The 16,001-nt window shown below is 48.7% G+C and overlaps 1 protein-coding gene across 1 annotated transcript in view; it reads right to left on the bottom strand.

Annotated features, from left to right (window-relative positions):
• Mct1 (Monocarboxylate transporter 1) overlaps positions 1–15,010 on the bottom strand; it is a 183,410-nt gene extending 168,400 nt beyond the window's left edge. The window contains exon 1 of the mRNA XM_075682529.1: positions 14,905–15,010. The gene's annotated coding sequence lies outside the window, so the exon portion shown is untranslated. The remainder of the gene's footprint in view (positions 1–14,904) is intronic.
• Between the last annotated feature and the right edge of the window lie 991 nt (positions 15,011–16,001).

The raw sequence follows: 16,001 nt of genomic DNA, 5'->3' as shown, positions 1-16,001 counted from the left end.
AGGCACTCGGTGTGGGAGGTCGAAACTATGAGATCGCGATACCTATATATTTATTCATATCACCTCGCAAGCTCTAGGCGAGCATCGAGTGTGTGTGTGTGTGAGAGCGGGGCGGGGGGGGTGCAACAAAATACTTACAATGAGGATGACAAGGGCTGACATGTATCATGTGTTATAAAAACTGGGACTCTAGCAGCATACACGTAGCACAGAGAAGGAGGGAGGGAAAGACAAAAGCAGAAGGCAGGGAGGTTAACCAGAATAACGTCCGGTTGGCTAACCTACACGGGGGGAATGGGAAAGGGGAAGCAAAGATGACAGGGAGAGAGAGGAGGGAAGGAAAGAAGGAAATTGCGGTGAGTTCGGTGACGCGCGTGGTCTTATAGAAGTTGCATTAATAGTCACAGATGGTCACACAAGCCTGTCGTCCTCAGGAACCACAAAAGCACAGAGAAACATAACGAAAAGGGCTGTACACTGTTTTAAATGTCCGTAAATATACATACAAAAACTAATTATACAAGTGAACTAAAGCTTATGAAGCCAATCGTGAATTCGTGGTTCCGGACATGTAGAGGGAGACGGCTTCGACAGATGTCGACATGCAGACGGTGACGAAATGTACCAGATTTTGAATGCCGGCAATGTCGTCAGGCGTAGTGCGTCGGCGTCCCATTCGCGTAAAAGTGGCTACCGGCAGGCGAGAAACGACGCCTATCGCATTCGCTTCTTTCATCCGTACGCGCTTTTTGTTTGATGCGTCACCCATCTTGGAAACGATTCTCTGAAGCGGAGGAGAACACGCCAGAATTAGAGGCACAGGCCAGTTTATTTAAGAAAGAAATAGAAAAGAGAGATGAGGAAAATCGCCAATTAAGAGAAATAATCAAAACCCTAACCGAAACAGTAAACCAACTCAAAGAGCAAGTTGGGCAGCTAACGAACCCAACAGTGCGAGCTACGCAGGCGGCGCCAACAAGGCCGCTTACCCCAGTCCAGAGAGTAGCCGTCCCCGAGACGCAGGACGAGGGTAGCATGGTGGTAGATACGGTAGGCACCGCAAAAAGGAAGGCAGAGGGGCACGAGACGCCTCCACCCGAGAGAAGAAAAAAGATGAACAGAAAGATTAACGAAGATGAACTAGAGGCGCGCCTCAAGGAACACGAGGAAAGCATGCTAACCAAATTAAGCGTTATCATAGATAAGAAAATACAGGCTATATCAAATCATATGGACGCACTTCTGACCGTGCTAGGAGGCGAAAAACGAGCTCATCCTGATCCCGAGCCTCCCTCGAGCCCGGAAGCCCCGTTCTCTTCCTCATCATGGCCAGGACAGGAACTATAATTTGGCAGTGGAACTGCAGGGGTTTCAAAAAGAAAAAGGCGTTGCTGCAACAGCACATTCTAAATCAAGGAGAGCCTCCGCTTGCCGTGGCGTTACAAGAAACGGGCAAACCTCCAGTCAAAATTTCAGGGTACCGCACATTCGACAACGGAAGAGGGGAAAGATCTAGAGTAGCCACCCTAGTTAAGAATAACATAGCGGTAATTGAACACGATGCGAGTACGGACGAAGTGGAGGCCGTGCTCGTAGAAATCCTTACCGGCAAAAAGAATAGGGGAAGCATATTTGTCCTGAACGCATACAGCCCCCCTCGTCACAACAAGGCACAGTTCGAGGCCACATTTAAGAAAGCGCTGAGGGCAGCAAAATCGTGCCCCCTACTCGTATTAGGGGACTTTAATGCAAAGCATCACGAATGGGGCTACACCAAAATCGACAGGAAAGGTAGAATGCTGTGGGAAGCAATTCAGAACACAGGACTCTCGCTACTAACGGACCCGAACGAGCCTACCAGAACGGGTAACAGCATCTGCTGTGACACAACACCAGACCTAACACTAGGCCACAGGACGGGCAAAACATCTTGGAAGAACACGGGCAAAAACCTCGGCAGCGATCACTTTATAATCGAAATACAGATTGATAGGAAACTAGGGGTTCCCGTACATAAGCCAAAGCAGGCCACCGCAACTGACTGGGATAAATTCAGGGCTATCAGATCAACAGCAGACTTAGGCGTTATCGGAGACATAACAGAGTGGACCTCAACCGTCGTCTCACACGTAAAACAGGCCACCGAAACGGTAGAAGGAGATGAGCTCCCATTCAGATTAGACAACAAGCTTAGAAATATGTGGAATCGAAAAACAACCCTCGAGAATAAGCTAAAGCGCCAGAAATGGAACCGGAACCTAAGGAAGAAAATAGCCGAGCACAATAAAGAAATAGAGAGCTACGCCTTCAAAGTAGAAGAGAAAAGGTTGGATCAAAAATGCGACGAGCTAGAGAAGAATATGAGCCGTCCCAACACTTGGCAGATGCTGCGCCACCTCATAGACCCCACAAACACCAAAACCCACGCCAACATAGAACAAATCAAGGCGAGATACAAATTTGACGGAACTGATGAAGAGCTCATCGACCGACTTAAAGAAATTTATATAGGCCCCGCATGCCCGGCAGCGGATAAAGAATATCGGGGATCGGAGAATCCGCTATTGGACGAACCGATTCTAGTTGCAGAGGTCAGAGCCGCGCTCTTTGATTTAAAAAGGAACACAGCCCCTGGCCCAGACAAAATCACCTACGGTATGCTAAGGAACTTAGACGACGACTCTATAGTTCACCTGACAGCTTATCTGAACAAAGTGTGGGAATCAGGGGAAGTCCCTAAAGACTGGAAACACGCCAACATCATTTTAATTCACAAGAAGGGCAAAATTCCGGGTATTGAAAATCTCAGGCCAATTTCACTGACCTCGTGTCTAGGCAAATTAATGGAGAAGGTAATTCAGACGCGACTAACTCGATTCGCGGAAGAAAACAGCATCTGGCCTCACGAGATGGTAGGTTTCAGACCGCAGCTTAGCGCTCAAGATACCATGCTAAGGCTCCAACACGATATTATAGACAAACGAAAGACCAAAGATACGAGAGCAATATTGGGCATAGACTTAACCAAAGCGTTTGATAATGTCAGCCACTCGGCCATCCTCGACAGCCTGTCAGATCTTAACGTAGGGAAGAGGACCTTCGCCTACGTAAAATCTTTTCTCAAGGACAGAACAGCGACCCTGCACATGCAGAGCCTCAGCTCAGAAGAGATCAAATTAGGAAACAGGGGCACCCCGCAAGGAGCCATCCTATCCCCCTTCCTATTTAATTTAGTAATGAAAGACCTCCCGGGCAAGTTAGGAAGGATCGAAGGACTAAAGACGAGCGTCTACGCAGACGACGTCAACGTTTGGCTCAATGAGGGCAGCGATGCGTCTATCGAAGAAAGGCTCCAGCGGGCAGCCGACATCATAGACTTACATGCCAAAAGTAAAGGGCTGAGCTGCTCCCCGACGAAGTCGGAACTACTAATCATCAGGCCCAGGACGAGGACAAACAACGTATCTCCTCCCAAAATCTCGATAGACTTAGACGGGAAAGAAATTCCACAAGTAGATGAGATCCGAATTCTGGGCATGCTCATAAGCACAACAGGAAACAATCACACGACTATAGCTAAGCTAGACACGCACGCGAACCAAGTGGTAAGCATCATTAGAAGAATCTCGGCCAGAGGCAGAGGGCTAAAGGAGAAGAACAAGTTAAGGCTAGTCCAGGCCTTCATCTTCAGTCGGATCTGTTACTCAACCCCATTCCTTAACATCAAAAAAGTAGAAAGAAACAAGTTAGACGTCATAATAAGGAAATGCACAAAACGGGCACTGGGCCTACCAATCTCGACCTCAACTGAAGCACTAGAGGGAATGGGAGTGCATAACACATGGCAGGAGTTAGCGGAAGCGACGAGAACGGCACAACTCGAACGCCTGAGTCTAACCGAGACAGGACAGCAGATTCTAAACTGGGTAGGGCTACAAGCAAACAGAGGAACGAAATACCAGACGTTCCACATTGAGTCGAAAATTAGGAAAGCCCTCACGGTCGCACCGATACCTAAGAACATGCACCCACAACACGATCAGGAGAGACGCCAGCACAGAGCCAAACACTTGGCAACAAAGCTAAGCAGAATGCCACCCGAGACGGTTGCCTTCACAGACGCCGCCCTTGGCGGAGATGGAAGCTCCGTCTCAGTGGTAGTCGACGGGTCCGGCGCAGAACAGGGCGCGCTATATACGAGCGGAGTAGACGCCACGGCAGCGGAGGAAGCAGCCATCGCCCTAGCGTGCGTTAGTACGGACGCGAGGGTGATCGTTAGCGACAGCAAATCGGCAGTAAGGAATTTCTGCAAAGGCAAAATATCAGACTACGCGTACAGCATAATATCGAAAGGTAACATAGACAGAGGGATCACCATAACCTGGGCCCCCGCTCACTCCAACATACCAGGAAACGAAGCCGCCAACGCCCTCGCCCGAGCGCTCATTATCCGGGGGGGACGGCAGCCTCAACCTAACTTTAAGGTCGAGACGCTCGCGACCTACCACGAGGTCACAGAGCACTACAGATTAGGACGTCGGAAATATCCACTCCCGGATAGGTCCCTCACGTCCGCAGAGGCAGTCACCTGGCGCCGCCTGCAAGCCAAGAACCACATGTCTCCCAGATGGAGATATCTCACGCAAACGGGAAACCCGGAGGACCAATTCTGCAGATTCTGCGATAACATAGGAACCCTAAGACATATCCTATGGGAGTGCAGCTACTCCCCAGGATATAATTTATTCAAGGACGAAGAAGCATGGGAGACCACGCTTCATAGCGAAGACCCGGCGGTACAGGCCAACATTGTCCGTCTGGCAGCCGAAGCGGCAAACCGCTTCGTCTACTAACACCTGCCCCTTAGGGTGACATCGGGCTCCCTGGACGCCTACGAGCGGTACCGGAGCTCCGGTGTCACCCATTACGGACAATAAAAGTTTTCTCACCTCACCGCGCACCGCGCGTCCTCCGCGTCCATTACTGCACGCGTCCCCCACCGGAGTGGTGGCTCAGGGGCTATCGTGTTCTGCACATGAACACGAGGTTGCGGGCTCGATTCCCATTCTTGGCGGCCGCGTTCTGACGGGGGCGGAATGCCGAAAATCCGGCGCGCTGATTGGTGGGTGCAAGTTAGAAAAAAAACGTGGAATGCGTTGCTAAAGTTCATCCAGGTTCCTTAATAAGACGCTTCGCGTATCTCTTGTGTTTCGTCGAGACGGTGGATCCCACGAATGAATACATTAGCATTTAAACTATATCCAAGCCTTTCGCGAACAACGAAGCGTTGCTTCGAGAACGCTGGCTAAGGCAGACCTGAATTCTTGCAAATAAATGTCATCGATATTGGAACGTTAGGTTCGATCCATCACTCGGTAACAATCATTCTGTTAGCTGTATAATGAAAAACGCTAATCCAGTAGACCTAATCTAACAGCTTGGCCATACTCGGTGACTTAGTCTTGCTTCCGTTCTTTGAACGAAAACCTGCAGCTGTAACAATAGAGTATTTTACAACGCTTCTTTATATTTTGCCGACAGAGGAATACGAAAGTCTCAGCGGGTTATTGTGCACCAGCATTGGGGCAGTCATCGCTTCTTCTTCAACATCATCCTTCAACAATATTTTTTTTTTCGTTTCATCTACTCGGGAGAAGCATGTTGGAGTCGACGATTCCTAAGTTGCGCAAGGCCCGGAACGACATCAATCTAGCAACGTCAAAATGATAAGCCTGAAACAGTGACATATCGCTCTAGTTGTCGGTCTGCCCGCACATACGAAGGTGGGCGCAGGCAAACGAAGAGCGACAGTTGTGAGATTTATGTTTTCGGCATTCATTGCTACGCGGCGGAAACACTGGCCCACTCTGTTGACGTCACGGCAGCGAGTTTTCATGGTTTTCGTTGTCCAAGAGGCGATGCTGCCGAGGCCCGATGGCAATATACCAAGTAGGAAGAGAGAAAGAGATATAGATTGAACCGCGTTAGATTAAGTCTTGTCACGCCGAGGTCGCGGTGTCAACAACCTTAGATACCCGCCGATCGAAACTGGCTGGTGAGAAAAGAAAAAAAGAAAGAATGAGAGACATCGTCTCTCGCAAATGGTTAGAACCACGCTTGACGCTTTCAAAAGGAAAGGTCGAGTCATCGACCTCGCTAACAGCTAACTTTGCTTGGGAAATGGTTAAGAAAGAATTCGGGGGTGCTAACAATGGACACGTCAAGTAGTCAGTAGAAAAGAGCTCCAAACTCGGGCTGCTCGTTCTAAGACTAACTCAACTTCGCACATACGTCTTTGTCTTTAAGAGAAACCAAAAATCAACAACGAATTTGGCGGGAAGAGGTAAGTTATATGCGGGTAAAATGAAACGGAATGTTTACTCTTTCTTTTAAAATGTTTCGTGCACGGACCTCATCCCTGGTATGTAACATTATGAAGTCACAAATTTCTAAGTATTATCGTTCGTTTGGGCCGCATTTCTGCGGAAACCGTTCTCGAAGCTCCGGCTGACTCTCTCATTCAATTAGAATGCAAATATTAATGCTCATTTAAGATACGAGTATTAACCATATCTCCAGGAGACGCTTTCGAAATTCTCGATCTCACGAGCACTTAGTTTTTGAGAACTTCAATGGGGCGTCGCCCCTCGCCTTTCGCTTCCTTGTGTCCTTTATGACCTACAGAGGTGGCGCTCGCGGTAACACTGACATTTCTGGAATTCCAGTTGTTCAGTTTAGCAGTTCAGCTAGATTATCTTTATCTTCAATGGCCCTTTAAAGAATATTCAGTACGCGATACTCTACAAGTGCGATGTCTGCTTCCCAATCCCTCGTTTTTTCTCAGCGAGACAACACAACACAAGAGCAGTACTAAAGGCTCATTCACACCGGCGACTGACAGAAGTCGCGCGACCAAGTTAGTCGCAAAGCGACCAGTCGTAAATGGTGTAATATGGTCGCTTTCCTCGAAAAACGACTATTCTTGGGCCAATTGGGCCGTGGTCGCAAAACTGCCAAACCAATCAGCGGCGCGGTGAAAGTTATGTTAGCACGTGTTTTCTACCTGCGTCCTGCTGCGTGGCACCAAATACAATGTCCACGCCACCGTGGCAGACCACAGGAATGTAACTGGTGCGTTGCCTCGTGATGCTGGCGTGCAGCAGTTCCAGCAACGTGTCGAACGTACGCGGTAGCATTGCTAAACAGCAGCAAAAGAAAGCACAAAAATTATGCTCCGAATCCCACGCAACGCGAACTGGAAATTACAGCTGACTCTCGATATTTACTCCTCGTCACGCACGCGGAGTTCGAGCAGGAGGCGGCTTTTTCTTGCCGGCCACTCATCGCGAACGGCGGCCGCACACTAGCGTTCCTTTTTCTTCGGAGGCTTCCGCCCTGCCGCAGCTAACACCACGCACGGCACAGCACATCGGCACAGTGACGACGTCTTCCTCTTCGCTCGAATCAAAATCCACGGCTTGTTGCCGGAACGCGAAACGAGCGAAGCGCGCGGGAACTGCGTGGGTCCCTAGAGTTCTCGCTGAGAACGATCATCTCCGGCATCGCGACAGGCAAGTCGCGCTCGCCCGGGCTCGCCGGTGTGAGCAGCGGTCACGTTCAATCGTTTAGTCGCCAGTCGCAAATGGTCGCGCGACCTCCTGGAGTCGCCGGTGTGATTGAGCCTTAACGCCACGTGAGCGTTAGAATAAATTTTCTTTCTTTTTTTTTGTTATCGAAGTGAATAGGGTTCAGCGTGTGAGCGAACCATCCATATCCTGGTTTGCGACAAAATTGGCCTTTCTGATGCAAGACTTTAAAGTTGGTTACTTGGTTTTTGATATAGTTGGCTTTGATGTTGGTCATTGCGCATGCGTGTCCCTGCATAAACAGGGGTTCCATACTCTGAATAAACAGTTGGTAGCGAGCGCTGTTGGGCTGCTGAGCACGAGGTCGAGGGATCGAATCCCGGCCACGGCGGCCGCATTTCGAAGGGGAGGAAAACATCCTTGTGCTTAGATTTAGGTGCACGTTAAAGAACCCTAACTGGTGGAAATTTCCGAAGTCCTCTACCACGGTGTGCCTCATAATCAGAATGTGGTTTTGGCACGTTAAGTCCCAAAATTTAATTTGTTTTTTTTTTGTTTTTTTTTTTGCGAGCGCTGCGTGTGGGGGGGGGGGGGTGAGGCGGTTCGTTAGTGCAAGCGTCTGTGTCGGTGTGCGCGAATGCGGGAGCGTGAAATCGCGCCCGATTCTTTCAACATGAGACAACGCGAGATCACGCCGACGTCTCGGCAATCATGTACGTGCCGCCGCACCTGCGTCTCGGCGTCAAGCGTCCGGCCGTCTCTTCGCAAGGCGCTCAGCCGACTCGAAGGTTGGTCTTCCATTTGGGCAAAGATCTTCGTCAATCTGGAAAGCTACGCGAGCTTCAATATATTTCCTAACGAACCTGAGAAGGCGTCCATAGAGACCCCGTGTCTACTACGGTATGCCTTTGCCTTCTCTCATTGAATTCATCGTCCCTTTTCCACCGTGTGTGGTAGTCAACCGTGCGGTTAACCTCCCAGCGTTTCCTTGTTCTCTCTCTCGATAGATAAACGCGTACAAACGCACCTACATGCACATCACACCGCCATGACCTTTGCAGAAGAAGGAGAAAGCGAGCAATGGGGGGGGGGGGGGGGGCGACAGGGAACATCAAATTCGTTTGGAAGCAGCGATTGACCGTAATTCGTGGATTCGAATCTGACACGTCAATATGTAACGAGAAGCTTTCCCGCTGAGAGAGAGAGAGAGAGAGAGAGAGAGAGAGAAGGGAAGACGGAAAGGCAGGGAGCTTAACTAGACTGAGTCCAGTTTGCTACCCTACACGTGGGGAGGGGAATGGGGAGTGAAAGAGGAAGAACACATAGTTTCACTAACGTCCTAAGGCTCGTTGCGCAAATGACATCGCACGTTTCTTTCACCCGGTTTCAGGATTATCACGGAAGCGATTAGTTCAAATATTCGTTCTGAATGCCAAGTCGCATCCGTGCGGAACTGTAAGGAAATCGTATGAACGCATTTTTTTCGCCAGGTACTGAAAGTATTGTCATTAACTAGGTCAGCGCCACCGGGTCGACACAGACGATGAACAGCAACCGTGAAGTTGGTTCTCCAATGCCACACGATGACGCGAGAACTTAAGATGCGACATCAACGTAACAACTCGCCACAAGATGTTACGTCGTCGGCTTTCGCTGCGGCATATATGTGCATTCAAATAAAAGCGCGGAGGCCTCCTCATACAGAAATTGCAGTAGCGACTTAGCGAACTTCTCGCCCATAAGCGAATATGTCAGTAGCTTTGTAGCTCTCAGCCCCCTATTCGTCCGCTCAACATTACACCTCCACTCAGATGATGATGATGATGATGATTATGATGATGTCGTTGTATACTGACATCCCTTTTGAAACAAGGCGGGAAAAATATTCCTCATAATCTCCGTAACCAGGTTTAATCTATCGCATCTAGCCTCCTGTTTATCTGATCTCAATCTTAACTTTCCTATTTAGAACCTTTATCACTGTAATAAAACATTATGTACATTTGAATGGCGTTGTGGTTTCATAAATCTCTTCCCTGCATTTCTTCCGCCCATACTCTAATCATTTCTTACATATATCGACTGCTGACCAGTTCCATCTTCTTTGAATCTCAAGGCTTCTGAAAGGTAGACACTCCGTACGGGTCTCGCCGGGGTTATATCTTAGGCATTCCATTACGATGTAATGAATGTTTTCCGTGCTATTTTTGCAGCATACATATGCCTCCTCCTGTGGCGCGTATTTATTCCGGTATGTTTTGGTTCTCAGACAGACAGCTCGGGCACAAAATAGCAACGCGCTCCCCTTTGCGTTATCATACAAATATCATACAAACTTTCCCTCTTGATTTCTGTCTTGCCGTTTCCGTAAATCTCCATGGTCTTTTTTATTTGCATCCTTTGCATCCAATGTGCCGTCTCTGTTTCTCTCACTTTCTTTCTTATGGCTCCTGGTCGCATGCGTACCCTTTCAATTACCCTATACTTGGTTGCCAGCTTTCTTTACCGCTTCCTCCATTCCACGTCTACGTTTTCGAGGCGCACATATTTGCGCATTTTATCCAGCAATGTCTTTTCGTCCGTGTTTCTTAGCCTTCCTTCAAAACTAACCTGGCTCTGCTCATCTCCGACTTCAAGAAAAACCCAACCCATGTAGTTGACAGAATTAGATAGCAGCGCCCCCTCTCGAAATCAGTGGTCGCTGCGCTTCGGGATCATGCGCGGCAATTATTGAAAAGTGTAACGTCTTCATCAGTCGAGGGGCTGCGCTGTGCTCAAGTCGGTGAAGTGGAGGGAGAGCTTTAAGTCGAGGATTGTTTGAGAATATGGAGGTTATGTATCCCATCTGAGATATGCTCTGTACCGTTTGTTACCATAGGTTCAGAGAACGAATCGAAATGCGAAAACGTCGATTAGGTAAATCGAATAGCCTTTTTCAATATCATTTCAAGTATTTCTTTCTTTCTTTTGTAGTTTCTGATTTATTTCTGTGTGGAAATCTCGACCATATATGCATGTTCAAGTTTAGGCCGAATAGACTACGTGTAGCAAACAAGTTCTATAGATTAGACGGAGCGTTCGTTAGTTTAAAAGTTCATTTTGAGTCTCGTCGCTTGTAGTCCGCGGCGCTACACTTTTGGGCAGGCTCACGAAGCCATTATACTTCAATATGTCTTCGTAAATGCCGCTGCTGCCGGCAAGATGCGAGAGCGAACTAGTTGGCCACCTTATGCACCTGGATACAACAAGGTATATATAGACTCTATACGTTCCGGGAACAGTCTACAGACTTGTTTACAGACCTTTACACATGTCTCTAAACTGCCTCCACATAGTGTCTATGCGGTCTGTGAACTGCCTGCGGTCTTTCAATTTGTAATTGCCTGCCAGTGCACTTGTTTCTTTTTTTGTCTATAACAATACCTGTGCACTATCTGCAAACAAAATCCACGACAAATGTCTCGATAAAAACAAAATCTTGTAAACCACGGACTTTCACATTATTAGTTTTAAATGCAATAGTCGATGAAAAGCGCAAGGCCATTAATCTACACGCTGCTTAAAGCTAGTTGAAGGAGCTCAGAGAAAGAAGCCTATATACTTTTTATAGACTACCTATAGACATTTTTGTTGGGTGCAGCGCCGCAGAAGCTACCGTTCACAAAACGTCTTCACGACGGGCGCGGAAACTCTCATACATCGCTGCCTCTACTGTGCAGTTCCTGTTGTGGAGACGCTACGCCGCAGCTGGTGTATGGACTTCCGCTCCGTAATAACAACCACGCGCGTACACTTGCGATATCCGTAAATAACCAATGAGTGACGGCCTCAGCCGGCCCTCGTCCCAAAATGAGAGCACTAAGCAACGCACCGCCTTTACAGAACGACGTCGTAAACTTTTATCATCATTGTCTCGGATACGACTCTGTTCGTAAGAGATGCAAGTAATGTAATCCAGCGCCACTTTGCTCGGTGTGTGCCGCGCGGACTTATCTGTGTCCGCCATGGCTTTGCTACGAGAAAAGTCCATTGTTTCGCATGACACGGTCGAACACACCCTGTCTTATTCAGCTGTGCTGCTTTCAAAGCGATATTTTTAACACATACGGGAAGAGCCGGGACATGTACCGCGCGAAGAGAACGGAAGGCCTAACTGAACTAGACCTCTTGTCCTGCGCTAACGATAACCTCATGCTGACGTTCAATAATGGGAGTTGAACCGCACAAATTCAGTTTTGTTGTTTTCATTGAACTCTTTTCCCTTTACTCAGTGGTCGATTAAGGTGTCACAAAACAACTTCATTTCTACAATAAAACTGTCACCCCTTTGGCATGCTCGAATAGTCCTTTTGTAGAAACGTTGACACCTGGCCCACCGTTGATCACAATACACGTGTTCTATCTGTTCTCGCCTAGTCTGTTAGTTATTTTTTGTTTTACGTACATTTTCCTGTAAAAGCCAACCGAGGTTCAAACTATCCTACATTTATGTTTTGATTATTGCGGAAAAATGTGTGTGTGTGTGTGTGTGTGTGTGTGTGTGTGTGTGTGTGTGTGTGTGTGTGTGTGTGTGTGTGTGTGTGCGTGCGCGCGCGTGTGCGCGTGCGTGCGTGTGCGCGTGCGTGCGTGCGTGCGTGCGTGCGTGTGCGCGTGCGTGCGTGCGTGCGTGCGTGCGTGCGAGCGAGCGAGCGAGCGCGCGCGCGCGCGTAAGCGGGCGCAGAGTGAGAAATTAAAAGAGACAGAGAGAGAAATGACTGGAGCGGACAAGACCGCACGTAGGTGTACACCAATCGTGCCTATGCTCTTGTAGTGCAGGTGGGTCAAGCATGCGCGCTTCCTTCCGATAAAAATCGCGGAGGCGGAAATATCGTGACGACAGTCTCTTACAGAAGATATAAGAGTGTTCGAATGCGAACCTAAATTGAGGAGGCCAGCTGTGAAAGAAACAAATAGCGAAGCGGATGTATGAGCAGCGAAAAGCAGATTCAGACTGACGAGGAGCGCTGATCGCATAGGGAATGGAGCTTCGAGCTCAGCAGACTAGAGCTTAGTATGTCATCTGCAGTTCAGTCACCTAGTGCTGCCTACCGAAATGCTGGTGCACCTATTTTCGACGTGGAGAAGTCGAGCAAAAAACGTCATGATACGACATACTTCTTTGTTCACCCCTGCACGTCATCAGTGTAACCGAGGGGCGTCTCACCAAGAGATTCGTTAGGAGCGGGCTTAATACACTTCTGTTCTCAGAGCGGCCCCTTTTCAAAGCAACAGTCTTGAGTGAAACCGCAAAGTGAATCTGAGTGAATTCACATAGTTCCCGCTTCTTCTAGACCGGCAGCGTCAAGTTGGTTTTGCCGAATTCCTGTGGGTGGAGTCAACCGTGCCTTTTAGTTCTCGCATGGTCTCGAAGACTTCGCTCAGCTCGCATAGCCGTCCCGCGCTGACTTGCGGGCTCGCCAATCCCATAACCGATGCACCGTCATGGTTCGGCAGGCATCAGAGCGCGTGAGGAGCCTGCCCGTTCTTTTCACTCCGGCAATCGAACCTTCAACCTGAGCTGGTCATGATGTAACAGAGCAAAATGTTTACAAATATAATAAAGAAAACAGATTGCCGTGTAAGCCTGGACACATAAGCGAAGATATTTTGCTACGGACTCAAGCAGCTTACCGGTGACGCCTGAGTAGGAAGACAGGCTCCGCTGAGGAAACGAAAGCATGTCGTCGTCGGCGACGAGCGAAAATGCGTGTGAGCTGCGTACGGCGTACGCACGGCGTACGGCGTACGGGACAGCATTTAATGGTGGTTTGTAACAAGAAACAAAGGATTTCAAGCTTGCCTCTGTACTTCCTGAAAAACAGTCATAGTCCTTGTAACTTAATGAAGTAAAACCGGTTCTCGTGCACTTATTAATAAGAGCAAAAACGCACCAGAGCAGGCGAGTCAGTAACGTAGAAAGCAAAGTGCATGGCAACAAACGTGGGGAAGCCTGTCCTTGACTGCTACCATTGAGGCTAGAATAAGTTTGTCACGGCAACGAACATGTGTTCATCGAAGAACAACCAGAAAATCTGAAGGTATGCCACATGGTGACACGTGAAGTATGTAAGTTGACAGGGACGTAAACTACTACTGTTTCTCTTTAGCGCGTGCCGTAAACTTCTTGCAGCCTGCAAACCGGCGTTGTTAAAAGATATACACACCAGACGAAAGCGTGCCGGATTGCTTTCTTGATGGCATTGTGCAATTGGAATATTGTGTAACGACACAGAAGGCGCGTATTTATCTGTATTAACGCTGATACGAACATAATTCTGCTGTTAAGACAGGAATTACTATTCGCCGGTAAGTGTGAACGGATTTGCGGACATGCTGACTATGCTGTCTCTCAATGTCATTTATTATAAATGAGACATGCAATAAAAATGAAATGAATTCTACGAATTCAAATGGATGTGAGCAAAACCATCGGCACTGCGAATAATACTTAAGATGAATTTTGGTGGAAGGTGAAAGAGGAATGGATGAATTTCGGGCAGCCAAAGTATACCTCAAGGGAAAAGGGTAAGCGAAAATATATGTCGCTTCTGCGTCTGACTAGAACGAAAATTAAGAAAATAGATTCGTACGAAGGATTCAACTAGGTACGCTGTCAGCCGTCATGCGTTTCGTTTCGCACTTCGCTTCAGTGCTCGTGGACTGACCAAGTGCAGCGGTAAGAAATGCGATTCAATGACGCGATCAGACCGCTCCTGTATATTCCGGAACATCTAGGTGCACGCACTTAATTGCGGCAACAGGAGCGCACCGCAGTATTGATCACTGCCACCTTCGATATTCACTTGTCTGGGCCTGCACGAAGGCGTGCGCTTCGTCCCCGATCTTTGTTCACGGAAGTCTGGCAACGAGACTCAGGTCTCTATTAAGCGTAATGTGCAAACACCTTCGTGTCCTTTCGTCAACCATTCATAGCGAGCTTTGAATGGTAGTGGCAGAGTATAACTCTGCCTATTGAACACAGGGCTGCGTCACAAATTGTTTCATCTAACTGGCACCGCTGAGGTGACGAAACGCTCCCACAGGGAGTTAGCTCCTCCTCGGCAAAAACGATGTCGAGGTCCGCGCGCGCTGCTGGTGGTTTCTCCCTACAACTGCGGTGCTATGCAGAGGAGCAACCCTTGCGTGCGCTTATCCGGCGGACGTTTCGTTTTCACTGTAAAAATATTGTCTGAAACTGCTGGTTCGGAGATGCAGGCCGCTGATAATCTCTGCAGATAATAGAGGCAAAACGCCGGGTGATGAAATGGAGGAAGCTTACGCTGACGGAGGGACGACCAGTAGCCAGTGTTTCCGCCGTTGTGTCTCAAAGCGGTCGGGCCGATGAGCGCAAGCGATCAGCTGTCGCTGGCCGCGCTTCTCTGGCTGCCAGCACCGGCGAGCGAGCAGAGGCTTTCTCTCCGCAGAAGAGAAGAGCCGACGAAAGAGGACGTGAGAAAGCGAAGGAAGGAATCGCTGCCGTTTCTTTTATTTTCACACCACTGCGCACGCGCGGTACGTAGCAATACGGCTCTCGCGAGATCTCGCGGCTCGAATCGACGAGCGTCCGTCCTCCGATGCTCGCCCCCGCTCTTTCGGTCTCGCGCCGGCTCGTTTTCTACTACTGCTTTCGTGTCGTGAGGCGCCTGACAGAGCAGATGGCTAGCAGACGACGCTGGAACGTCGCCCGTCTCGGATGCCGTCCGCAAGTAATGCAAGTCATTGTTACAGAGTAAGAAAATGCAGACAAAGAGCAGGCGCTTTCCTCGAAGCACTCTTTCCTGGCACAAATCCTTTAGCAGGAGACACTGAAAACAGGGAAAGTTGGACGACTTGGCATAGCCGCACCATGAACTACAACAACGGTAAAAGGCAAAGCGGCTTAACACAGCGCTAAGCAAAAAGGCGCTTTCGTCGCTGGTGTGTTTCATCCTTTAACGATGTCGTGGTTCGTGATACGTGAAATCAAGCCGAACATTAAAAAAGCCAATAACCACGTGCACATGGGCAGAGTGATTCCTTTCCTACTTCAAGTCGACATGAATTCTGCAAGTTTCGCCGATGTTAACTTTTTGGTTGCAATCAGATGTGTCGTAACTGGTACCAAGCAGTTTTAGCCTACAAGTATGACATGACTTGTCATGACTCGGTTCGGAAACCTACCAAGACTGTTTATGGTGATGGAACTGCCTACATCTCGTGGAAACGGCCAGGCTCGACGTTACCGGTGACACAGTGTGCTGCGCTTGGGATCCAGAATGCTGCGCGGAGTGCTGCGCACATAACTTGAGTCGTTCAGCATCAAAATCGTTTCCTTGTGCGCAGATATGGCAGTAATATTGGTTGTTATGAAACCCACACGGGCTTGGTTGTTGCATT

The sequence above is a fragment of the Dermacentor variabilis genome, chromosome 2 (assembly GCF_050947875.1).
Source record: "Dermacentor variabilis isolate Ectoservices chromosome 2, ASM5094787v1, whole genome shotgun sequence".
NCBI classification, from domain to species: domain Eukaryota; kingdom Metazoa; phylum Arthropoda; class Arachnida; order Ixodida; family Ixodidae; genus Dermacentor; species Dermacentor variabilis.
The sequence above is the reverse complement of the archived record's forward strand: the minus strand, read 5'-3'. Positions and strand labels throughout refer to the sequence as shown.